This window comes from Macrobrachium rosenbergii, chromosome 10 (assembly GCF_040412425.1).
Source record: "Macrobrachium rosenbergii isolate ZJJX-2024 chromosome 10, ASM4041242v1, whole genome shotgun sequence".
Classification (NCBI taxonomy): Eukaryota; Metazoa; Arthropoda; class Malacostraca; order Decapoda; family Palaemonidae; genus Macrobrachium; species Macrobrachium rosenbergii.
This window is the reverse complement of record NC_089750.1, coordinates 65,493,687-65,521,333: the sequence shown is the minus strand read 5'-3', so window position 1 is coordinate 65,521,333 and position 27,647 is coordinate 65,493,687. Positions and strand designations below refer to the sequence as shown.

At 35.5% G+C, this 27,647-nt stretch overlaps 1 long non-coding RNA gene across 3 annotated transcripts; it reads right to left on the bottom strand.

The window, feature by feature from the left end:
* Positions 1-7,263: 7,263 nt before the first annotated feature.
* On the bottom strand, positions 7,264-25,046 carry LOC136842734 (uncharacterized). Of its 3 annotated transcripts, XR_010854334.1 has the most exons (6): positions 24,696-25,036; positions 22,411-22,533; positions 19,498-19,807; positions 18,800-18,889; positions 13,552-13,701; positions 7,264-8,048 (listed from the first exon to the last, which is right to left on the bottom strand). It is a non-coding gene; the product is annotated as an uncharacterized lncRNA (long non-coding RNA). The 3 variants fall into 3 exon arrangements; XR_010854335.1 differs by lacking the exons at positions 18,800-18,889; positions 19,498-19,807 and adding an exon at positions 20,258-21,691 and having other exon boundaries at positions 24,696-25,046; XR_010854336.1 differs by lacking the exons at positions 18,800-18,889; positions 19,498-19,807 and having other exon boundaries at positions 24,696-25,023.
* Positions 25,047-27,647: the final 2,601 nt, after the last annotated feature.

The window sequence follows — 27,647 nt, the reverse complement described above, 5'->3', positions numbered from 1 at the left end:
AAGGCCAAGCACTGAGACCTAAGAGGTCATTCAGCGCTGAAATGGAAATTATAGCAAAAAGGTTTGAAAGTTGTAACAGGAGGAAAAACTCGCAGTTGCACTATGAATCAATTGTTAGGAGAGGGTGGAAAATAAGATGAAAGAAATAGAATATAGAAGGTGCAGTAAAAGGAATGGAAGAGGGTTGCAGCTAGAGGCCGAAGGGACGCTGCAAAGAGCCTTCAGTAATGCCTACGGTGCAACGCATGTGGTGCACTGACGGCACTACACCCCCAACGGGGAAACTCGGTAATTTAAGCACCCTATCATCCAGTAAGTTATGGTAAGGCTTCACGGCGTATTAAAAATTCGTTTAATTGACGACCCGTGACGTACGTGTAATTGCCCAATACTGGGGGCAAACGAATTGCATGATAGTTTAAGGCGCCCTATCATGCAATTCATTTGCCCCCAGTATTAGGCAGTTACGCGTACGTCATAGGTCGTCAATTAAACGAATTTTTATTACCCCATGAAACCTTACCATGACTTAATGGTTGTTTACGTCTCAGCTGCTGATAGTGATGCATGTTTTCAATAGTTTTTCTGAATTTCCATCATTCAGTCAATTTAATGACACAGTATTCATTCAGACTTCCACTATCGAGGAACATTTAATATATATATATATATATATATATATATATATATATATATATATATATGTTTATATGTATACATATATGTATATATATATATATATGTTTATATGTATACATATATGTATATATATATATATATATATATATATGTATGTATATATATATGTATGTATATATATATATATATATATATATATATATATATGTATATATATATATGTATATGTATATATATATGTATATATGTGTATATATATATATATATATATATATATACATATATATATATATATATATATATATATATATATATATATATATATATATATATTGGCGATTGGGATATCTGTACTGGCCAAGTATCATTGTAAATTCGTGATAATTGTTCAGCGTATGACTGGTAATTGAAATTCCAAATGAACAAGCAGAAAATAAAGCTCATTCCAAATTGTTACATGGTTAAGTTAGCAAAATCCGGTTCAGTTTCCTTTTAAATATATCCTTAAAGCTATAAATACACTTGTGCGTCAGTGTCGAAAGGCACGGTCATTCGGGTCCTGGCAAAGCGGGAAATTATTTGCTATACTTATAGGGGTACTTGTTCATTACACATACACAATTTTTAGTCTAGTCTTCATCATTTATGCTTGGAATAGATATAATTCATACTCCAAACTTTATCAATTATACTTTTAAAATAGATATGACATGTCCCGAGTTTGGTACGGAGAAATTTCAGCTTAGTGTTTTAACACTGAGGCAGAAACCACTTTCGCGTTTGCGGTATTCGGCGACTTCATTTAAATAGAATACCAGAGCCATTTGATTCCCTTATGTAAACACTTGCGAGTTTCGATTAAACACCACTAGACTTATTGAAGATATAAATATCAGATTTCTAGAGTTCATAGAAATTTCGTAAAGACCTCAGTTTCAGAAATTTAGCCTGCCTTGAAGTGTCGTATTAACCACGTGATTTGTCAGCACGTTTCTCGCAGCCTCAAGGCTGAATAGTCAATTTCTCATATGATATATTGATTGTTAATGAAGAAAACAGTATATTGATGGTTTTAAATGCTGAGTACTTTACCATTTCTCTGGTGCGTGAACGCGACTCGTTCTTTTAGCATTTAGTGTTACACGAATACGACTCGTTCCTTTAGCATTAAGTGTATTCTTTAATGAAACCGACTAAGCGTTAATCAGTAACGCTTTAGAGGTGATTATTTTATAAATGAAAGCAAGAAATCGTAAACAAAAATGCTCTGTCGGTTCTGGAAGGCCCTACACCAAGGGGAGCTTGTAAAACCCTTTCTAAGTCACATGTTTTTAGTTAAATCGATGCTTAAATTTCGATGTCTTTGGCAGTAACTTCCAGCTGGTGGAGACTGTCGGGTTGTACTTTGAAACATTATTCTTTAACTCACACTATCTACTAATGATGAATTACCTGTCAGGTGGTGTTAGAATCACCCTTACGTGGATTACAGTTGCAGTCTTTCTTTTAGCAATGAATGTTTACATTCATGAGTAATTATTCATGGAATTTCACCAGGCTACTTTAACATTCGATCATAATGTAGCCAAAGTAACATTACATTTTGAGATTTTCAACTTTCTCCAGTAACTTACATAACAGAACTGTTGTAAAAAAAAAAAAAAAAAAAAAAAAAAGACAGCTACCTGAGGCTTTAAAAGTTAAGATGCTTAAATCTTTAAAAAGAACTTGCTGACTAAGCTTTGGATTAATTAGCGATCTATCCATTTTATTATTCGAAAGGTTCTTAAGATTTCTCAGTGGCCGTTTAAGTAAATTTTCCCCGCTATTTGGGTGATCAGTTTTGTAAGCAAACTGGCGCTTGCTTTTACAAAACGCCTCATGTAGGCAAAGCACAAACAGAAACTGTTTACACAGTTATATTTACGCAAGATGAAGACTGGAACTGACGTTTGAACGGGGTGAACGTTGAGTTGTAACTTTATATCCCAAGATATATCTCAGGGCCTTAAGGCCGTCAAAGGAGTGAGCAGAGAAAGGGCAGAGCAAAAGCATAAGGCAGCCAAGTGGAGGTTGTCAACTGTGTTGATAGAAAGGTTGCCTTCTTGTTGTAGACGTAGGTTAAATGAAACACAACCTACTACAACAATGAGGTCAAGAGGAAGTTTTAAGCTCTGCCTCAATATAAGAAGCTACAACCGGGAGCAACAAGTCACTGCATGCATAAAATAAAGGTGAAGACTCCATTAGTCACCTTGTATTCCTAAAATACTCTGCCTTGATCGGATCTACCTGCTGTATCAGCGTTTGGTGTTTTCATACAACCTAGATCCAGTCAAGGCAGAGTATTTTAGGAAGCTGAGGTGACTAATAGAGCTTTCACCTTTATTTTATGCATTTAGTGACTTGTTGCTCCCGGCTGTAGCTTCCTATCTTGAGTCGGCTTCAAAATTTCTCTTGATCCCATTGCTGTAGCGGGTTGTACTGCATTTGACCTCCCTCCACAACATGGAGACCAACTTCTTTCAACACAGAAGACGTGACATCCTCCACTTGGCTGCCTTATGGTTTTTCTCTGGCCTTTTCCTGCTTACTCTTTTACCGACCATAAGGCACAAGATGTGTCTTGGAAAGTGAAACTGGGTCTCGTTTCATTCTCCTTTGGCATTTGTGTGCATGTCAGATATTGGTAGGATCCATTTGGCACATTACAGTAGCTCCATTCCACGCATATGAGAGACTCAAGGGCGTAAGCTGTTTAGCTGGACCACTGTAGCAACCTGACAACTATTTTTTTTCTTATAGATGGGCCCGCCATGCTGCTTTAAGAGGCTACTTGAAATTAAGGCATTTAGTCCTTGACCTATATTCTTGAGGTATTCCGTTCTTCATACCGAATTTATGGACTCTGGCTTTCTTTAGATGTTATACTTTTCAGTAATGACTAGTTTTATGAATTGTCCTATGCTCCATATGGCTGGTATTTGTTAAACTTTCCAATTGATATTGAAAATTTGCTTATTCTAGTTGTATGAGACTGCCATTTCATCATGCCTATTGTCAGAATCGGTTTCGTTCAAGCATTTTCTCTTAAATGGCCTTATAAACTTCCTCTACCAATCGTTCATAAAAGAAAATGTTAAAATAGTTTATAGTTATGGCCATTTTTCGTGTTTATAGAAAGTGTTGGTTTTGTAAATAATAGTTCTTGCTCACGCGATCCTTTTCTTGAACGTTTAAGATGAATGTGTATATTTTATGGTTCAAGTTGAAACTTTTGATGCCGATGAATTATCTTCCCGCAAGTGTGAGGTACTCTTGTTATATGTACGAATATTTAGACTGTAGTTTCCTCTGCCAATTTGAAGTCACTGGGCATTAGTTTTACTTAAATATAAATTTCATAGGAGACTGCTTTTATGATCATTGTGTGACAGTAAGCAGCTTTCATTACAATGTAACGAGTGGAGTTGCTTAACAGCACTATTCAAGCATTCGTCCGTATAATTTAAATATACAGGCGCTAGTGTAAAGTGGTTTATCATTCAACCGGTGGCTCCATCGTAAGTATTAATTATTGGTATTTTTAAAAATGCACTTCATCAAATGTACTCGGATATTCAAGAGTTCGAGTTGGAAATTTGCTCGAGTTTTAGTTTCCGAGTGGAATGGTTCTATTAGCGCATGATTTAGCATCTAAGCTGTTTACCTAAAATTTCATCATGGCTATTGAACATATGGTATGTTATGACAGTTTATCAGACGGTTGTTCTTAAAAATCTAAAGTGAAGTATAAAACAGCAGCCTTATATCATGGCTGAACTAAAACAGTCTTAGAAAATTCTTTGATTTCGTTTTTTGGAGCAACGATTATTAAAACTGACACGTACAACTGAATTAAGGAAGCAATCGATGTCCTTTATGAAAGGTGTATCAGCTATCTCTACAGAGCTAACCAAGTTTTCGATTTGTTTACCGCGAAATAGTAATAAAAAAATGTGAAAGTTCGCCGTTTCCGTGATGAAAAGAAAATGGTCAGTTTCACTCAGTCGTATAATAGAAAACGTAAAAAAAATGTAAGGGGAACCCGTCTAGGGCTTCGATACTCGTTGCTGTCGTAAGAAAGCAAAACCTGTAAGTTACACATTTGACTTAAAAACACGTTAGCGTGCCTCAGGTCTTTGGAATAGTTGCCTCATTGACTGTCATTTGAAAAGATGTTGATAGTGGGGTATATTTTTTGGTGTAACGGAGAAATAATCCCCTCTTTTTTTTAATCCTTAAACTAAAGCATGTTCACGCAAGCTTTCTGTAATATTGTTAGTTTTTCTAACTCACTCCACCTAGTTCGATTAATTGATAGTTTATTTTTTTCATGAACATAACTAGTATAACATCATTTTATATTTCGTCACTCAACAGCTGGTCACTAACCATTCAGCAGCGGTAGCTAAATCATCGTTAAATCTCTGGGATAAACCTTCAGAGAGCACATTTTTTTACGTGTTTATTAAAATGCCTGCTGTTAAGGATAATATTTGTGTACTTACATGTTATAGCTATCACACTTTCATTTATATTCAGGAGATTTTTTAGCTGCTTATTAAAAAAAACTACTGTAATTGTAGTGACAACTGCAATATCTTGAGCTTTCTTTTGTACATTTAACATTGTGGTTTTTTATGTCCTATTCTTAGTTTTAGGAAAAGTTGACTATGTCCTATTCTTAGTTTTAGGAAAAGTTGCCTAACTTATAGCATGCCATTAGAGTATCCTTCAAAGGGTTATACAATATGTATATTAAGGAACGTCTGAACTGTGAATCGGATGTTAAAATCCCTTTTGCTTATTTTTTTTTTGGATGTGACACACACACACACACACACACACACATATTCTAAATTTTACTTTCAGGTTACATGATGAATAGTGATTGTGGGTTTCCTGCGTTCTATGTACAGTACTGCATTCGCATGATTATGATGGATAGTTTTCTAGAACGCACTAGACTAGAAGGTGCTTATGGTACCCAAGCCAGTAAATGGAATCATAGGAATCACTCTTGAACTACACTGATAATCTTACAGCAGCTTAACCCTAGCATCCACCACAGCTCTGCATTCTTGTACCCTGTGCACCACCATAAATATATGCTCACCCTTTGAGTCCATTACTTAACGTACAGCCATCAACAAACTGAAGACTAGCAGATGTCACGCTGACAAACACTATTCTGTATGGCCAGTTCAAACAAACACCGATAAACCACACAAAAGAATGTTGGCTTGAGACTGCAACTTATTCACAAAAAGGTGTTTAAGCTGATTGCGATCCATAATTTGATTCACAAAAAGGTGTTTAGGCTGATTGCGATCCATAATTTGCTTCTCCTGCCTATTTCGTCACTAACTCTGAAGGACTACTGTATCTATTGAACAAGTGAGGCAATTGAAGCATACCATAAAAATGACCTTCCAATTATGTTCATCAAGGGATACAGCATGACAATTTTATGGATTTATGAGCCATCAAAGGCACAAGTACCTTGCTTGGAATTTTTATTGATGTCTGGCTATTAACCTGCCACTCCTGGTACGTACAGGTGTGATAGTCAGTACGCTCTGTATTCATGGTCATTTCTTTGAATGGCCCTTACCAGACCTCAAGTTATGTACACCACGTCATTGTTGAGCAACGGTAAAATGACTTTTTAGGCGAGTCTCAGCAGATTTATTTAAAAGTATCTATGTAGAGTAGCTTTTAACTTCTCTTGTGTGTCCTGCATACATTAATAACTATTGCAAGTATAAGGATGAAACTGCTAATTTTATTCACTCTCGAAACTCTGTGAGCAATGTGCTTGGTCACTGCTTTATTTGCCAATTGCAGTGATGATTGAACCAAGGATTCATCTGCAAACCTACTTTTTTGTTGCTTGAATTTTTAAGTAGTCTTTATCTAACTGTCAGGTACTTTGCTACATACTGTGGCTGCGTAATTGGTAATTTTGAGCAATTAGTATGTATGACCCTTGTCCAACTACTTTTAATTTTGTGTGCTATACCAGTATTCAAGGAAAAGTACTAAAATGAGTAGGGCTCTTGACCAGTTACAAATACCTGTAATTTTATTGGAGAAATATTTTCACATTTTTAATATTGAAAAATATTACATTTGTCCCATTCTGTGGCTACAACTGATGAAGTTTTGTGTTAAATAAGATGTCTTCGTTAACTTCAAAATAGAGAGATAAGGACAATGTAGAATTTGCAGTGGGGAAAGAGTAGATTGCTGTTTATTAAAACATTTTGGGAGAATTACAGTTTGTCTTATCATTATTCAGTTTTTAACTGGAGTCTTCACAATATCTGTCATGAATAAGGCACATGGTTTGTTGAGGTTTTCAAATTATCACTTAAATTTACATTTACTGTAATTAAGTAAAGCTACTATTAAATTTACACTTAAAAGCTAATTTGTGATCTTAATGTACAGGAACATGCTAAGAAATGCCACGAGTGGAAAATTGGAGGCCAATTGAATGCCAACATAAAGCACAAAATGCAGGAATTACAGGAGTTATCACCATACGATGGGCAAGCTTTATTGAAAGATGCTGCTCATCCTCCAGTTGGTAAGTATATTCTTCACATTCTAACAAGTATTCTAGTGCAGTAAGTTTCTGACTGACATAATCCAGTACTTTTGAGATGAGGTGCATTTAGGGGCCTTTAAAATTTTTTAGTCTCTTCCCAGGGGTACTAGCTCCTGGTCAACCTCAGGGAAAAATGCACCAGCTTTCAAGGGTGATTTTAAGGGTAAAGAAATAGCTGGAGCATACCAAGGTAATGGCTGTTTTCGCCATTAGTCCGTAAGAATTTTTACAATAAAGGAAACTGGTTCAGGTGTGTGTAGTGGCTTTTCTTTTTGGTGTAATATAATTCAACCACCAATTGCCTTCACTCATTAGGCAGAGTATTGCCTTCACTTATTAAGCCGAGTGGAGTATAACCAATAAAGGTATAATTTAAAGTTAACATTAAAATAATTTATTAATAAAAATATGCAGTATTTCTATGAATATGAATAAATGCATCAACAAAAGAGAGTACTTATAAATTAATTGGTTCTCTCAGGCTTAACTGGATTGGTCATCTAGTGGTAATCCAGATGACAGATGTGGATGCATGGCCGAGCTGAAGATCACTGGTGGCAACGTAGCGTGTTCATGTGTTCCAGTAATGATGATCTACAACAGCAATGATCATTCATCCTGAGGAGCATTAGCTGGTACTAACCCACAGGTGAACTGATGTAACAGTCATTAAATCCAATTGCCAATAATGGGATGCACGCTAGCATCACAGCCGAAACAATGTTGGCAGGGGGATGGGGCATTGCCTGTGTGGCTAAAGAAACATGTGAATTAGCAACTTCAAATGTGGATGCACTTAAAATTAAATCACCTATATTAAAATACTTAGAAAATCCAATTTCAGAGGTATAACTGGGTGAAACCCAAGATCTCACTGTTGCTTGATGAAGCAGAAGAATCTAATACAGTATGTATAGCTTAAATAAAGTGTATTTGAAAGTGGATGAAAATGAAAAGATTCAAGAGTTGGCAAGGAGGACTGAGTAGTACGAATGGAAAAGATAACAGGCAAATTTAGTTTAGGAGTAAAAGAAAACCATGATTTTTATAAATTAGAACATATAGCTGGGGAGGCAACATTACATAACATTAGCAAATAATGCTAATTTGTCTTTTTATTTTACAGGAATGTGTTACCATGTCACATGGAGTGGAAACCAGAAGCTGATTTAATGCAGATTAGGGAGAGGAGAAAAGGCAAGAATTACTGGTAAATGACTACTAAATTCCTAGATCCATGCTTCAGTACATCAGACGACCACATGTTGGCAAGGGTTTAGCAGGAGACAATGATCATTTGTTTGCGATACAGTTAGCATCTCTTGATTCTTCAGATGCTTGTAAGGGTGGAAATGGCTGAATATGAAGCAAAACCTGGATTGGGAAGGAAAAATATGAAGCACAACAGTTTGGTTCTAACCACGAGACAACAACTGAAAGGAGGGTCACTGGAGATGGCTGAATATGAAGCAGAGAAGCCTGGATTGGGAAGGATAAATAAGCAGCAGAAGAGTAATTCTAACCATGAGACAGTAATTGAAAGAAGGGTCACTAGAGACATTAATTTTGTGAAGTTACTTTCTAGGAGATACATGTGCCAGATAAGCTTTTGGGTAAAAACATGCAGCAGCTTTCAATAATTTTTTTTAGAAAAATGTGATGTAAAATATGAGAATCTCCTGCAGTCGCGTAAATTGCGCTTGTCGAACAGCAAGATTTCATCATTTTTCTACTGCTCCACATTTGAGGTTAGGAACAATGGTACATCCCAAATGTCTCTTGTATCAGGTGGAGGTAAATGAGCCTGGTAGAATGTATCATAATCAGGAGATATCCAGTGAGTACCTACACTAGTAGGAGGACAGAAGCTGCACAAAAACACAACAATGGTGGCACCAAAATGGATTGAAAGAAGAAAATTTCATTATAAAGTCAAGAACGGGGACATTTTCAACCTTTCAGTTCTTAACACGATGAAAATGAGTCGGAGTGAAAGGCCAACAAGATGGAAGAAAGCAATTGCAAACGGAGGTCCAGTAAGAAGCCACAGAGTGGGGTGCAGCTTAGGGCAAAAGTGTGCTGCAAACAACCTTTAGTAATACCGGCTGTGAACATTAAGAACAATCTGGCAATCAAGAATAACTGCTTCATCAACTATACTGTAAAGTAAATGTTTTACATAATGTTCCAAAATATAATCTGTGGAAGACACATCTACTGTTAATGCTGTGAACACAGCACAAACTTATGGTGCACTATAAAAGTTATAAAATATCCTGGGAAGGAGGAACTTTTGGATGCAGGCTGCAAAGTAACTTGGGAATCATGATCATGAACTGGACATCTGATTTGAGACAATTACCAGATGTCTGAAGTGATTAAAGATAATAATGGACTGGAAATAGGCTGCACTCAAGGTTACAATAATGCTACCATCTTCACTGGAGTCCTTGGAAGTGAACAAGCCTTTCTTATAGAAACAACTTAGTACTAGTGATGGACTAAAAACAGGCTGCACTCAAGGTTACAATAATGCTACCATCTTCACTGGAATCCTTGGTAGTGAACAAGCCTTTATAGAAACGAGTACTATTTCTGGTTAAGTGGACCATTCTTCTTTCTTGTGCAGGCAGCATTATTACAACTTTTGTTTAGGAACCTTCAAGACCATGTTTTCTTTTGTTGCTGCTTCCACCCATTCAGAGAATTGTTACTTATCTTCTGTTGTCATTGAAAAGGTTGTCTCCATGCATTTAAATGTTCATCCTGCTGCTATTAAGAGAAAGATTAACAATTTTAAAAGCTGTGATTAAAGCAGATTGCAACACAGTGATGAGTAGCATGCAAGGTCACGTGGTAATTATTGTCAACTATCGTGTTACCAGTACTTTCTTCAAGTTTTCAGCTGAAGACCCTTGAGGACAAAGTTAACAGACTCTAGAAACCCAAAGGGACTCCATGGACAAAACAACCAGCAGGGTGAAGTAGCTCTTGAAGCTATGACACACAGCAACGAAGCGCGCACTCTCACCTGAACTGAAATCGACTGGCAGAACGCAGCTCGTTGGCTGTCGCTCCGATGGTGAGTTGTCGACATTCCTCCAGTCACTACACATTCTTCTACCCAACGTCTCTTGATAGGCAGGAAAGAAAACACAGAAACAGCGATAGAGCACACGATGATGAAAAGAGCGAGGGAGGCGAAGAAACTTCATCAAGGAAAGCTTCCTGGGACTTCTCATCCTCCAAAACAGGAACAAGAGGTGGGGGAGGGAGCCTAGAAACACCTGTCCCCCAGCATGAAGCAAGAACCATAGACAGGGCAGCTACGGGTCTTGGAGACTTGCCAAATTTGGAAACCCTCTCTAAAGGTCTGGTAACATCAATTCCACTTCTTCCTCGTGTCAAGGGAGAGGGGAATCCATGCTGGAAGGCATGCAGAGGTCTCATATGACGGGTTACAAAACCACCACTCTGTAGCAAGAGAACCCTCCTCCGTCTTGATGCCTCTCCTATTCTGCATCATCTGAAAGACAAAACAACCAACAGGGTGAAGTGACTGTAGAGTTGTAATAAAAACTCTGCTTGTTCAGAGACACTTCAGAACAAACAGGAAAAAAATGTACAAGGATGTTCGATAACATGAGGTTGAGATGTTTAAAAACAGAATGGTTGGTGGCGAGAGAGACAGCTCTCTCTCTGGGTGTGTAATAAAAAAATGCCTAGACTAGGAGACCAAGCTGAGTTTGCATTATGTCAAAAGGCAAAACCAAGTTAGAGAAGGAATTAAAGAGAGGCTCATATGCTAAAATGAGCTGATAAAACTACATGGCATAACTGAACTATGCAGAAAGAAAATAACAAAAATAACAGAGTAGAACTTGTTGCATTATTTCAAAATAGGCAAAATATCTCGAGACAATATTTTTAACAAATGAAAAGAATTAAAGCTGAACGACAGGCAGCAGAAGAGACACTTCTGTCTCAGACATAGCCAAAAGGTAAAAGTGAATGCCTACCAACTGGATGGCAGGGATTCCTCCTCTACCATCAGTAGCCAACTACCAATATTCATCTTGTTTTTAGTTAAATGGCTGGTTTCAGCTTGCACTGAGAGTAAATCCCCTATGTAAAGACCGTGGGTTTGTATACATGTAGGAACGAATTCCTAGCAAATATAAGATTGAACCTGATACTGCAGAACGACAGTTTGAAGCAACAGCCGGTCTAGTGTTGAGCAAAAACAGGTCAGGTAGTAAATTTTATGCAACTAACATAATGAACTTTGCCAAACATCTACAGGAGAGTGAATGCCATCAGTCTGCAAGAGTTGGCAAAATAAACTTGACTGAAAAAGAAAACATGTTGAGGATTCATCATGGAACATTTGAAAACATTTCTGCAAAGCATGGAAAACATACCTGGATGACAGCAAACAACTTTTTTTGAGAAACAGGAAGAAATAATATGTACATGCTTCTCCAAAACAAATTATGATATTCTTATCAAAATTAACCTGAAAGTTTGACATTTAAACCCATACCATTTAAATTTATGTAAACCAAGCCCCAAAAGCAAAAGTGCTCTGTATGCTTGAAGCATTATGAAGGGTTAAATTTCCTGCTCCAAATCCTACTCCACTCGTGAAAATGTTCTAGCATCATCTTCAAGGATTCTTCAACCATAGACCAACATCATCAGCGTATGCAGTTTGTTCTCCAGCCCTAGTCATATGAAGTATCAGGAATTAATCTTTCATAGCAGTATCATCACACCAGCCTCAACAAAGCAAGATGTGCTAAAACTTCCTAGATTGCAAAAAATGCAGTAACCTACAGGACGATACAACTGAAAATTCTAAAATTAGACTTGCATGGGAAACCAGTTTTGAAAACAGCCAGGCTTTTAAAAATAGGATGGTACGGGAGACTGCAAGCAATGCCGGGTATGCACTACACGAAGAAAAGACGATGAGAACTTATGCTGGGTCTGCCCTACATGAAGAAAAGATGATGAGAACTAAGAAATTTTGCCACTTATTCTGAACACAAGACCAGATAAAGAATCATCATGGAAATATTGTAATTCCCATGCTTGGGGCAGTTCAAGGAAAAGATACATTTGCTGCTGAAGACAGTTGAGTGCTTATTCAAAAATTGAACTCGTCTTTATGAGAGTAATTACATGTTAGCTCTGCTCACATGCTGAAAGAAGCAAAAGAAATTTGTCAATTAGTCATGGACAAGGAGTGAAAATGAGACACTCCTATTTCTTTTCGACAGGCTAGCAGTGACAAAAACTAAATGTAATGCTGCAACTTAACTAAAATAATCATTAAAAACTTAAAATATTTTAAACTCCTTATTAATCTCAATCATTTGAATTAAAAACTGTTTTTAAGTACTATGCAAAATATTTGTCAAAATTGCAAAAATGAAAAAGGATAAATCCTTTGAAGAAATGATTACACCCAATTTCAGACAATTGTGTCAAACAAGAGAATTTTAGTTTTAGGCTCCATATTCTCCTGGATTTTGTACCCAACCTTTCCAAAAACTAAAACTTCGCAAATCATCATTAATTAAAATACTGAAATGCAAATGCTGCCGAAGCTACAAAACAAAACATTTACAGTAGTATATATGAAAAAACCTACAAATTGCTAAAATGCCTTAATCCTGGAAAGTTCATCATTTTAAATTACTATACAGTACTACTACATAATCACCACAATACAATAAAAGAAAATTATACTGCACTACATTATCACCACAATACAGAATAATAAATTCAGTATAAGAAAATATAGGTTCATGGCTAATGTAACCAAGAAATGAACTTATGGAACAATACCCTAAATAACTACAGTCAGGCTGAAAAACCTTCATTGATTTCATACAAAATCTAGTATTTACAATCCAGAAAACATGAACTACTGTTTCTCAAATTCTTCATGGTATCTAGTAAGAAAACATAATTACTATTTTCACAAGTTCATGGCAATGTGTTCACTGCAAGTACTGTATATGAGGAAAATTAAAAATGAATGACTGAAATTTTACTGAAATTTTCCAATTCAAGACCTCGGGAGAAAGATCAGATTAATACAGTACTGTAACCCAAAATAAACAAAAGACCAGGACTGTACTACTAAACCTATACACATTAAAGAGGAAATCATTAAGACATTTGAAAGTCAGTTTACATTAAATTTTAGAACATTTGAAGAGTGTATATACCACTTCACCAATACATACCTGATACACTATTCCTCTGTCAAGTATATCCAATGGGAGATTGGAGAAATTTTTAGAATGATTACCAAAAGCAAACTGCCACATGGATGGTTTGAGATCCTATATGTGGAGGCCATTCTATGCTCTAGTTGAGCACCTTGACATGTTGACCTGAAAAAGTATACATTGGAATTTATTTAAGTAACTTACGAAACAAGTTACGCAATATATTTATTACTGCTATGAACTACTATAATTTGAAAAATCTCAACTGTATCCTGTTTATAAGCTACACATTATGGTAAAAAGCTGTTTTCCTGCCATGTTTTCTTTAATTTAATCCCAGTGTGGAAAAGGTAAAATAATAAAGAAAGCCCTGAATACTTTCAGAACCACTTCTAGGAGTGTGGGCAAGGCATAAGAACTTCTCTACAAACCAATATGACTACATAATCATTACTCCAAATATCCATGAAAAAGTTTGAGAAACTTGTATAGAAATTCACGACCATGAATACACAAGTGCATTACAATCTAAACCTGACCAAATGGATAAAGTTGGAAAAGGAACATACAGTTCCTAATCTTATAAGCATGAAATGAAATAATTCACAAGAGATTATTAATATCTGCAAAATCCTAATTAATACTGAGAATTTTTCTCTAAATAATGTACACTATATCACTAATACACTGATGGATTGATAACTAATCAATAGCCATCGTAACCATACAAAAAAAACTCTTAATATATTTCCACATAACACTCCAATTTAAAAAAAATATTTTTGGCCAACCAGATCTGGCAAGAAAAACAAACCTAAAAGATGAGCCATTGGCATATTAAAGACTAAACAAAAAAGGAAAAAAAAAAAATTCCTACAATTTTTATCCAAATAGGATGCTATCAAAAATTACATAACTGCTATTTTATTTTATATGTACATTAGTGATTAAATAAAGAAAAATCATTGATTATTCAAAACATGGGTGAAAACGATCATAATAAATAAAAACTACCCCTAACTCAATCCTAAACCACCCAAGAAGAATCACAAAGGCAAAATTTTTGTATAACATACATTAAAATGTTTTCTCACAAAAGACCACCAGCAAACATTCAAGACACGTCTAACCTGTGAAACCCACAAGCAGAAATGTGCAAAACAAAAAGTTAGCTGGTCAGTAAACAAATGCCAAACTCACTCAACTATCAGGAACATTTCAAGTGAAATGCATTCTGAAATGTTATTTTCCACCAGTTTTGTTGGTTGTTCTCAAGCCAAAGGTGTACTGTGATTATCATTATTTTAGGATGTGGCCTTTTTAAAATAACTTAAATCCAAAAAATATGGAAAAGAAAGTAAATCCAAAAAATAAGGAAAAGCAAGACCACACCTTTGAGAGAGAGAGAGAGAGAGAGAGAGAGAGAGAGAGAGAGAGAGAGAGAGAGAGAGAGAGAGAGAGAGAGAGAGGTGGGGAATTTGTTGGGAGGAAAAATCCTAATGAATAAAAGGGTAAGGATAGTTTAAAACTACTGGAGTCCAACAGTAATTACTAACCAAACATTTTCAATTTATTATTTCTACAGTTACAATCAAGTGTTACAGTATAACATAGTAGCTCATCAAGACAACAAACAAAAGTGTCTGAGCCTACACCAATATATCATTGTATACAGGGTGTAATGCAGGTTTATGCAAATATTTTGGGAAGTGAAATAAAAAGTCACTCTGAGAAAAAACTATTTTATGAACATAAGCATTTTAAGGCTTTGTTTGTTGGTGAGATTAATTTTTAAAATAAATGTTATCATTAAACGGGCGAGTGAGATGGTGCATATGGGATGTCGGAGCGAGTAGTCAGGGATATGGGGGACAGGTTGATGAAGTGCATCAGGCAACTGGATTGCTAGCCTTTTATGATTTTTCTCTTGCAGGTTACTTAAAAATGTAACATTACAGTCCCTTCAACTAGTAAATCACCTGTGAACAAACTTCATGTAATTAATCTTAATGACTAGCTTTATGTATCAAGAAAGCAGTGTAAATGTTGAGTGGCAACATTCATTTGTATCGGTGAATTCTAGCGCATTCTGCTCTACTGCCTCACACGGAATTGTTGAATCACAAGTCAGAACTACGCCTATGCCTATGCTGAATGATGACAAGGGAATGCTGGTAGGGAGGGTACTGCACTTTGAACAGTGTCAACTTTTTTACCTCTTTAAATTACAGTGTAAATAGGCTACCTTTGACAGGAAAGAATGAAGAAAACGAATTTTCCATGTTTCCATTCTTCTTCATCTGAGAGACGAAAGCATTATCATAGGTGCATTTTTTCCTTTGACTGGTGTGTGATGAATACTTTTGATGGGGAAGGAGAGATTTTTGATAATACTTTTTCAATCTTTGATCAGTGTGTAATAAGTAGGCCTATCTTTGATGGATGGGAGATTCCATTAGGCTTGCTTTCTTTTCTTTACAGGAGTCCAGTGAAAATATTTTTGACTGAGAGGGAGAAGGTTTCAATGATGCATGCATTTTGTCCTCTTTGTTTAGCATCTAAAGAATTCGTACATTTGATTTGGCGGTATTTTTTCACATCGGCCTAATCGCTGATTTCCTTTTCTTTATAACAATGGAGCTCACAACTGTGTAACATAGAAGTGGAACTGTTGCAAAACCCATAAATAAACATTATATCTGCATATTCCGCATTACTGGAACAGTATGGCATTGTCTCCAGTTTCTTGCTCTCAAAATGAATCAGGAATTTGACACTTGTAGCCTGGCCACGCCTCTGAACTTGGGGGAAAAATGAGACTGTTTAGAGTAACAAGTGAACTGATCAGCTCCATCCCCCCTCCCCATCATATCCGTGACTACTCCAACATCCTGTAGACACCATCTTACTTACCCGTTTAATGATAAATGTTATTTTAAAAATTAACCTCAATGATAAACAAAGCCTTAAAATGCATATGTTCCTAGAACATTTTCTGCTCAGAATGACTTTTTATTTCACTTCCCGAAATATCTGCATAAACTCCAGTTACACTTGCATATACAGTATATGAATGCATGTTCTTGCTATACAGTATATTTATACCATGTATACTTCTTAAACTAAAACGCTTATAGTAACTGCCTATTTTAACAGTTCACCGCCTAATTTAATAGCTGAAACAAAAATACACCCTAAATTATCATACTAAAACAATTTCATATTTCAAACAAAAATATCCCAAAAAACATCATCCCAAAACACACAAAGTCACCTTACATTACCCTCCTACAACTGTTAATCTTAAGTATATACATTCCAAAAATGTTTATAACAACGATTTACTAATTTTAAAATAATATTAATGTAAACACAGCAAAATTCTAAAAACCGAATGGCTCTAAAATCCGAAATATTTTTTGGAGAAAATTAATCATCTGCAAAGGCTAAACAGTACAACTTCGTTTATAATAAAGAGGATTTAAATAAAGGTTGTTTTGCTTGCTGCATCCAACTACAGTACTTTGCATGTATTATCACCATATTGTTAATGTATTACAAAATATAAACACTGCCATCTAACGCCATTTGCATTTGATAATGTGTACATTCTCAAAATCTCAGCTGACTGAAAACTTCCAAGACCACCTGTGGTCTTGGTACTACCAACATCTTCACTGCTATTAGTTGCTAGAAGAAACAATTCGGAGATACTTTTTCTTATAAACTGACAAAGTTGGGTTTAAAACGTGCGCATTTCTTTACTGTAAAAGCAGTAAGTGCGATTTCGCCAGTCCCGGATATCACTCTTGCCTATTCCAAAATGCTCTACAGCCTGCCCTTTATTCATTTTATCAGTAGGTTCTTAGCCACGTAAAAATAAGTCTAATCCTTCGGGCCAGCCCTAGGAGAGCTGTTAACCAGCTCAGTGGTCTGGTTCAACTAAGATATACTTATTTTAACTTCAGCTATAACCTGCAGTTTTAATTTATGAAGGATGAATAAAAATGTATATCATTTTTACTTATGGAAGCCACCACTGAGAATTGGAAAGTTTTAAAAACTTGTCTACTTTATAGTTACAGTAAATGACGCTGCAATCAGCCGTTTCTCGATTTGGTTGTTCATGTCAGTACAGGGTGACAATCCTTCATCTGGAATTTTTTTAGTGGAGGATGAAGCATCGACATAAGTATAATGGTGCAGAGAGAGAGAGAGAGAGAGAGAGAGAGAGAGAGAGAGAGAGAGAGAGAGAGAGAGAGAGAGAGAGAGAGAGAGTGAGAGAGAGAGAGAGAGAGAGAGAGAGAGAGAGAGAGAGAGAGAAAAGTCGAATAATAGTTGTATTGAGAATGATAATCTTAATAAAACTGTTTTACTGTACCTAATCATACTGCATGTATTATTGTCATATAATCGTATTACAAAATGTGAACAGAGTGATCATGTGCCATTTGCATTCTGGTTTTGTTTACATTATTAAAACCATCAGCTGATTGCATCATCACTGACTTTAGCTGGCACATGAAACTTAATTCAGAGAGATGTTTCTTTTGTAAATTATCAAATCTGGGTTTAAAAATTGCAAACTACTTTACGGTACTGTATTTATAAACGCAGTACATTAAATGAAATACGTGTGATTTTGTCAGTTTCAGGCATTGCTTTTGCCTCTAAATTGTTTTGAAGTCTGCTCATTCATTTCTTTAGCCACAGCTATGATACCTGCTGCTTCAAGTTAGTGGCATACTTTCTTAACACCTCCATTGCGTGATGGATGAATAAAAATGTATTTGATTTTTATCCATGGAATTAAATTGAAAATAAGCAAGTTTTTAACAAGACAACTGTAACGCAACTCTTAGTAAATGTGTATTAGTTACGGTAACTAACACTGGCAAACAGCTGTTTATTAATATATATACTGCAGGACAGTAAAATCTTTAGCATAATTTTTTAAAGTTGAAAGCAATGTAAATTAATGAAGAAACAGTAACAATAATGCAAGGGATGCTTGTAAGCGAGTGGTGTACCCACTAAAAGTGCCTGAAAAAAAAAAAAAAAAAAAAAAAAAAAAAAAAAAAAAAAAAAAAAAGAGAGTTCGATGCTCAATCCGGAGGCGAAAACCCTCAAATCAGCATTTCCATTTAGCACTGATAAATCCATAAGTACGATACACCATGGTCCATTATCTCAGTGTGCCACTGTTATCTAAATTACTTTACACTTTAATACAGTACTGTTACTCGAAAACTAGATTACTTACCTGCTAATACATTTTTGATGATTTCACCTAGTTTGAGCTTTACAAGCAAAGAAATCAATACGTGTACATAGTTTATAAACTTGACATCGTCTGTGAAATTTAAATAAGCATTAATTCTTGAACTTAATCAACAAACCTGAAACTACAAAAACTTTTGAAGCATAAAATAAAACCATTCACACTTATCAACAACCTTTATAATTGCTAGTTTTTAGAGGAATTCAGAGTTAGCAGTAATCTTACAGCCATCATAAATGGATGACTACCACCAAAAAAATTCACAAGTACTTCATGGAGTATTTCCATATATTTTACAATAATCTGCTACAGCTATCAATATAGTCACTTTTATGACTGATCAGTTTTGGAAGTTTCACGGACAAAACCACTCAGGATAAACCTATCTAGCACTGGAACTGAAAACCAATGCTGATGTTTGTCTGTCTTCTCTCGAATTTTGACTTCTTACATATTGTATATGAAACCTATCAAATTAGAAGAAACTAAATAGATTACTCTTCATTAAGCTTACATTATCAAAACTAAAATATACCTATGGTTACTGGGAAGTTCCTTGAGGGTAAAAAAAACGAGCACAGTATTAACAAACTAGCGCCCATCACAATTATTTAAACTTCTTAGCAGTAAAACTGTAATTGTCATTACAGGGATACCAAACTTTTACTGGTATTACTTACCAAACTGAAAAGGGGACCTTTGGCTGAAGCCAAATGATCCAGGAACATTACACCATCAGCAGCTACTCTTCCTCTTGGGGAAGCCTTGGAGTAGTACTAGCATGAGAGGTGAGGACCAAAGCAGGAGCAGTGGGGACGGCAGGCTCACCAATGCCATCCCAGGAGAAGCAGCTAGGTTCAGGGTATGCCCAAGATAGGGAGTGTTTGGGTGACACCAACGGAACTTGCTTTCTCCTAGATTTACATGTCTTCCACAAACAACTGATGATGAGGTACAACACTGTTGCACGGCAAAGTGTGCTCTTGACCTCTGCAAAACATAACCACAGAATGAGGGTTGATTGTCATGTGCAGCAAAACCAAACCTATGCAAATTTGTACGTGCCAGGATATTTGCCAACCATTCTTCCTAAGGAAAGATGTTTAGGCACCACCATTCTAACATAATCACAATGAATGCAGTTTGTAAAATATCCAAAGCACTCAAACAAGTAAGCTCCAACAACAGCAGTGAGCGAGACTGCTGAAGAAAAAGTAGCGCTGCATACCAATTGAGTGGGAGGGACCCCCAACACCTCACTTGTCTTCCAGTAGTTACCTACTCGACCTTCGTACCAGGCTTCCATGCCCAGACTAGCTCTCACTAAAGATATCTCATTTAAAAGATGATGGTTTGTATCATCATAGGAACAAGCTACTATTACAGCATAGTCAATATTATCACTACTGCAATAAGTTATACAGGCACTACTTGACTCACTTTCATCACATCTCACTGGTGATCTTGCTTAAAATTTCCATCCATATTAAGATATAATTCCTTTCATTAATGCTGAAAATCAACACCTTCCTCACTAGCTGTAAGGCAAAAAACTTCATCAATTCACAAAGAATGCAAACCCAGTTTACCAGAATACTGTATACAGTTCTTCATTGGAGGGGTGGGTAGAGCTCTCAGCTAGCATGCTGTTGGCTCAGCGTTCGAGTCTCCGACCGGCCAGTGAAGAATTAGAGGAATTTACTTCTGGTGATAGAAATTCATTTCTCGCCACAATGTGGTTCTGATTCCACAATAAGCTGTAGGTCCCATTGCTAGGTAACCAGTTGGTTCTTAGCTATGTAAATTAAATCTAATCCTTCGGGCCAGGCCCAGGAGAGCTGTTAATCAGCTCAGTGGTCTGGTTAAACTAAAATATACTTAGAATACTGTATACTATTTTCATCTACTGTACACACCATTCTTTACTAGGCTTAACTTTAACATTTTGTTAAAACAAATTTGCGTTTAGTACACTACGTACATCCCATTGGCTTAGACAGTCTTAGTCTACACTTTCAACACAAAGTGTAAGGTAATACTGTAGTCAGTTTGATATAAATACCAGTAAGTTTACCATCAACAGTCTGATTGAAAACTACTGTTTTAAAAATAACTTTTGCTTCAAACATACTGGAGCTAGTCTTCCAAGTTCCACCTAAAGCAATAATTTTGATTAATATTTTTCCATATCCTTCTGATTTTTCAATTCAGTGGCATTGCTTGATCCAAAAATGCCAATACCTCCACTCTCTACAAGTGTGTCCTTTCCTCTAAAGTTTTCAGTGTTTAATTTGCATTCATTCTTTCAGATTACTAAGGTATTCTTCAGTGTAGACATTTTGACAATCTGCACCACACAAAATCATAACTGCATCACAAAATACCATCTAGATATTGTGACCTCATAACTAATGAAAAAATTGATTACTAATGCTGAAGTGCGATGTTCCATATTGCAATCCTTTAAAGTATAATGAACCTATTACACAATACTTTACACTGGAAAAATCTGGAAAGGCAATTGTAATTTTCAAAAGATTAAATCCTCATAATCTCCATTCAACAGACAATATTTATTCTCTTGGCAGCTTATATAAAAGTAGCCGAGAAAACTGCTGTCATTAAAAATTGGAAAATGGACAACTACTGTACTTCCTTCATGAATCATGACAGATTCTGTAGCTTTCGCTGATATTTTGCATCTTATTTAGGCTTCAGAGAGCTCACTGCAGCATGTATGGGTGGATACCACGACCCTTCATAGGACACAGCCAAATTTGAAAACCTGGTTTCCAAGTGTCAACAACCAATCCAGTTTTTGATAGGATATCCATTCCAAGAAGAGGGTTCAAATCTTCTCAGGAACAAAGATAACTGTAAATGGGATTCAAGAAATTAATTTTTAATGCCTGAATAATGATAACAAACAAATAATACTGTTGCAGCTTTTTCTGGCTTCACCATAGCAAGCATGGGTCATGTAATGTGATGATGTATGTACTTTATTACTGCTATGTGAAAGTACTTTGAATAATATACTGGATAAATTAACCATTTCTTTAATTTGCAAGACTGTTCTACAGCTAATGCTATTTTTTCATTTTTCATGTTTAACTTTTAAGATTTTAGCAAAAAGAACAATTGAAGCTTTTAAATACCATAAAACTGTATTAGATCAAAGTGTAATTTGCTATCTTTTTCTGGTACTATTTGTAGTGTTTTTGTGCACTATAAAAAAAATAGGGATAGTAATTTCATAATAAAACCTCACAGTGAACTGTTCCTGGTACTGGTATGTACACATCAAATGTATTAAAGAATAGTGTACTTTAACTAATAAAAAGTAATAAAATACAGGTTTCTTTGCTTTACATATTGAACACAAGTAACATTGTACACGTCAATGCTGTACGTATTAGCTTCCTAGAAATTGATGTAAGACAGGAAATATGTTTTCACACTCATGAAGACTTCCTGGAACAGAGGGAGTCATAATGACAACTCAAAAATTTTTACAGTTCAGCCTTCCCCAATACATTCGGTTGTCATTCAATAAAATTTGAGCATACAGTACTTAAAAGACCAGTACTTACACAGTGCGACCCATAACATGTCAATGTGCTCCAAGAACAAGACCGAGAAAACCTGAAGACTTCCAGCACCACATACACCCTGTACTGTACAAAGACCCACTTACAACCACGATGGGGAATATCCTGGAAAATTGAAGATCATGGTTAAAAATTCTGAACAAAATACTGTACTGACAAACAAGTACTACAGTACACAAAGAAAGACCAAAAATAATGAATAGCCTACTCACATGGGACCACACCAAGATTACACCCTAATCTAACCCTGCACAAGGAACAGCGTCCTACCTGTAAAATGGGATAGGAAGATCTAGCCAACTCACTCCTTCCACCCTGCTAACTTACATAAACTTTCCTATAACAATGTATCATAAGAGAGAATTCATTGCATTTATGATTTGGAATTTTTTGTATGGTCTTCACTTGAATCACTTGTCATCCAAACTTCAGAAAAGCAATAGATTCCTAAGTTACATAATTTTAGCTTTGCCAGCTTATAGAACAGTACAATACTAAGAAATCACAAAAGTAAGCATGTGATTTTGTTTATTTGCTGAAGCCACTGGGAAAGTTCAAAATGAAACGACAGAGTGCCAAGTACTTTCATGTATTTTAACACATCTTCAGGGCACAAAGAGGTGTTAAAATACACAAAAGTACTTGGCACTCTGTAGTTTTATTTTGAAGTTTCCCAGTGAGAACAGAGCAAATATAATATTTTGAGACAGAGTTGATAATTTACAATTTTACCTTTATACTGCCACTTGGTTATGATTCGAGGTGCACTTCCCCAGTTTCATTTTTTGACTCTTGGATATTATATTTATCTTGATAACCAAAAATGTATTTTCGTACAACTTTTGCGCAGTCGCCAAAATTCCATTTTAAATGGTATATCAAATCAATTTTTATTTTTCACATTTTTTATGTTATCAAATGTTAACTGATTTTTGGACAACCTGATGCACCTGACAGGCTGCACTGCTATTGGTTTACCGGATATCCAAATGTTTCACTGTAACATAACTGACGGAGTTTTAATATTTTGGTTAAAGGTGAACATATAAAAAATATAATACTGTACACAACACATACATATAACACCATGTAAGTCAGCTGTTATTTTTTCCACATACACTGTAAATGTAAATAGGAGAAATGAAAAATTTCAATATTCAAATAGGCCTACCTGTATTGGCAACAACGAGAAATTAAAATTAAATTTTAATATTGAAATACCTGTATAGGCAATATTTTCCACACCCCTTGGGAATATTGCCTAATCAAATATGAACAGCACTCCATTTGTGGCCAACATTAATTGCACATTATCTCAACACACAAATATGTCTGTTTCTACCTTATATTGACATTCATATACATTTTTCAACCATCATAGTAAAACAGCATATAAAACATGCTGCTGGCAGATCCAAAGGGGCAGGGATGTGAGAAATTACAAAAAACAGCATCATAAGAAACTTGTGAAGCAGCCTAAAGATAATATAACATCAACACTAATCCCCATCTTGGGCTCTGGCCAATAAGTTCTGATGATTCTGAAAAAGAGAGACAGACCTATAACAAAATACTCAAACATTATTTACACTAAATCTGATTACTTGCTGAAAAGTAACAACCTGCATGAAATGACATCTAGACCTAGTGTAAATGTGCTTTGCCTATATACAGTACAAAGTAATAAATGTGTTCAACAAGGCCTAAGGTTAGCTAAGACTACCTGCCATCTTTTATAGTCATGTCCAATCCTATTTAAAGCCCGGTACCTTTGCTAGCCTACCTCCAAATTATGAAGTGTGTGAATAAAAGTACTAACAGCATCTCTCAACTTTAGTTATTTTAGTAGGGTAGCCTATTTACTTTCATTTATAGCCTAATAACATAGGCTACTTAATTCATTCAAGATGCAGCTGCCACTACCTTTTAATCTGATGTAGTCTATAGGCCTACCTAGGACTAAATCACACACCTGCCAAAAATGCATGTCTTCACATTATTCACCAGCACCCCAGGCAAACAGGCTATTTCCGATGATATTACCGAAATACCCAATATTCGACCATTTCTTACATCGAATTCGGTACGGGACACGATTTAAAAAACAACATAGCCTAGGCCTATTACAGAAACAATGGGCATAGCCTAGACAAGTAGGCTAGGTATGCCAAACACACGTGAAACGAAATCTTATGGAACTCATGTTTGTTCCTTCACTTTTCAGCAAACATCGACTAGAATTTTTTTTTATTAATCTTTTTACTTACAGAAGGCAGGAGACCAACAAGTTGAGGACAGGGGGCCGGGCCATTTTTATCAACAAATGCTCAAGGCGGTGCCCAGGGAGGGAGGATAATTAACTTATAATAAGAATGTTCCGGTATCACTAGTTAATATCTTAGACCGATATGTACTCTTCTCATAAGCTTCGTCGTTATAAGATCAAGACACAAACAAAGATGGTTGACTACACGTCGCCGAAAAGATATAAATGAAGTTTAAAGGCAGCGCCATGACGGATAGAGTTTTAATCACAATAGCCAACTTTTCTTTTGTTGTGAAGGGAATAGTTTTTCTTATAAATGTCGTTTACAATGAAATTAAGCTAAATTTAAACTACTATAAATTTTAAATAAACTTTTTTTATCTTAAAAAGGCCAATTATACCTTATAAATTATATTTAAAACATTATATCTCTATGCTATTATGGTACGCCTGGTTACACCGTTTTAAGTATTGCCAAGTTGCTTTACCAAAATGTCTCAATGTATCTCTTGATGTTACTTAAATATAAATTATTTGGTAATTATATTATAATAAATAATATTAAATGTATAATTATATGTAATTAAATTATATTCATATTTTTGTAAGTAATTTATTAAAATAAAGATAATAGCTTTTCAGGTAGCAAACTGACAAGGCTTTGCTTATGACGTCATAATATCACAGTTTATTTTAGTTCATGCACAAGGCAAAGAAGGATTTTGGTCCCATAAACTGCAACGACGTTCAGTTAAAAATAACACATTTTTACATTAAGTTGGCTATAAAGTGGGAATCACTGTATAACAGAAGGGAATAACGAAATTAATATTATAGCCTACTGTTGCAACGTCGTCCAATGAAGAAAATCCTCGAGAATAAGTAAACAGATTTTAACCTCTCATAATCAACGAGAATAGTAAAAATCAAACAATATACAATCTTATTTAATTTGTAATTTGTTAGGATGCTCTAGAACAGCGATTCTCGACGGATGATGCACCGTAGTATTCTGGTGGTCTACGATATGTTCGTTATATTTTGGTAATTAATGGGAAATTCTTGCATGTCTCCTTAAATTTATTGAATATGTAGTACTTAGAGTGCTATTAAAATTAATGTTAGCCGTCTACTACTATTTTTATAATTTGTCATAGTTCTGTTTGCAAGAAATGTATTTCAGTGATTTAAAAAGGAAATAATCCACAATTTGTTCTCCTCTTCTTCTTCTTCTTCTTCTTCTTCTTCTTCTTATTATTATTATTATTATTATTATTATTATTACTGCTGGTGACTCATGGAGAAGCATTGTTTTAGAAAATACTTTGTAAGTAGGGCAATGATACCTAATTCCTGATTTCACTTCTTTTTCAGAAAAGGGCAACTCTTTAAAGAAAAGGGTACAAATAATCAGCTTTTGCCCGTTTCCAGATGACGTCAGATATTAGGTAAAACGTTGGTCCCCTACCGAAACACTACTGAAATGTTTTCCTGTATAAATTGTAAAATAAAGAGACTAAAATGTTTATTTTTCTTACAGTACCTTTATCTAACACATCGTATTCGAATTCTGTGTAAATGCTCGGAATTAACTACTTCAGCGTGGACATTTAAGGTTTCTGAGGCTCACGTTATCCGGTTTGATCGTTAACTTCAGTCTAGGTGTGGCTGTATCCTTTAGACGACTGAAATCGAGCGTCAGTCAGCCTTGAACCGTAAAAAAACGTATGAATGCAACGGATATTGATGCAGGCCTGGTGTCTTCAGTTAAAAATCCCTGTCATTATAATCCGTTTTCTTTGACACGTCCCGTAGAGAGAATGGGATATTTTAGTGGGTGACAATTATTTTAGAATAAATTTTTTTTCCACACATTTTTACATGCTTTTTTACAATTTGCGTTCACGTTGCCGTACGAGCTGTGAAAAAATTGTCCATGAACAAATGAAAAATTTTTTTTAGGAATAAAGTTTCAAGGTATGTTTATTTACACGTAAAACAGTCCAAAACAGTGTACAACTCAAGCTTGATCCTATCCAGGATCATTCATAAACTCTTTACGTGTTTTACAATTTTTCGCTCACAGTGCCATACAAGAGATGAACAAAATTTTCAATGAACCAGTCTAAACATTTATTTTAGCAATAACGTTTTTATGTGTTTATTTGCACATAAAACTGTCCAAAACGATGTATAACTTACTTGATCTTATCCAGAATTATTAAAACAGAGTTTTTTACAAGTCTTTTTTTACAATTTGTGGTTCACAGTGTCATGTAAGCGATGAAAAAAATTGTCAATAAACCAATCTAAAACACCTTTTTTAGCATTATCGCTTCCGGGGTTATTTATTTAGACATAAAACAGTTGAACACTATTAATAACTAAAAATCTATAATTCCTCGAAATTCGGCTGTCGGCGCAGCCCTTAAGCAACTATTATCAAGACGGTCTTTATATTTATAATTTTCGGTGAAATTTTATAGCTAAATAATGGTAATAACGAGGTCAAATCAATAAAGCGAGACTTGTCAAACCTGCACTACGTACGAAAGGAAGTGCAGTTACATAGGTAAAATCTTCGCATCTGAACTCTACGAGTCACCACTGCTGAAAAGGCTATTGTCTTTGTAGGTTATTTGGGGCCTCTGGCCCCTCATCGTGAGACATTATCTCCTCAATATTCAAACTTTCTCACGGGAGAGAGAAAAACGCGCTCTTCCTTCAATCGTTTATTTCCTCTCACAAAAAATTCAAAATTCAAACAGCTTGGGGAGAACGTAACAGGTTCCACAGTTCTTTTTTATAATTCCCAGTTCAATCAAAAATTCACAATAACGGTACAAACAAGATACAAAACACAATTGGTACATCAATTTACAACTTCAATACAAAAATAGCAAGAAACTCTGAAAAGAACGGGCATAAATACGACACAGCACAGGGAATGGGG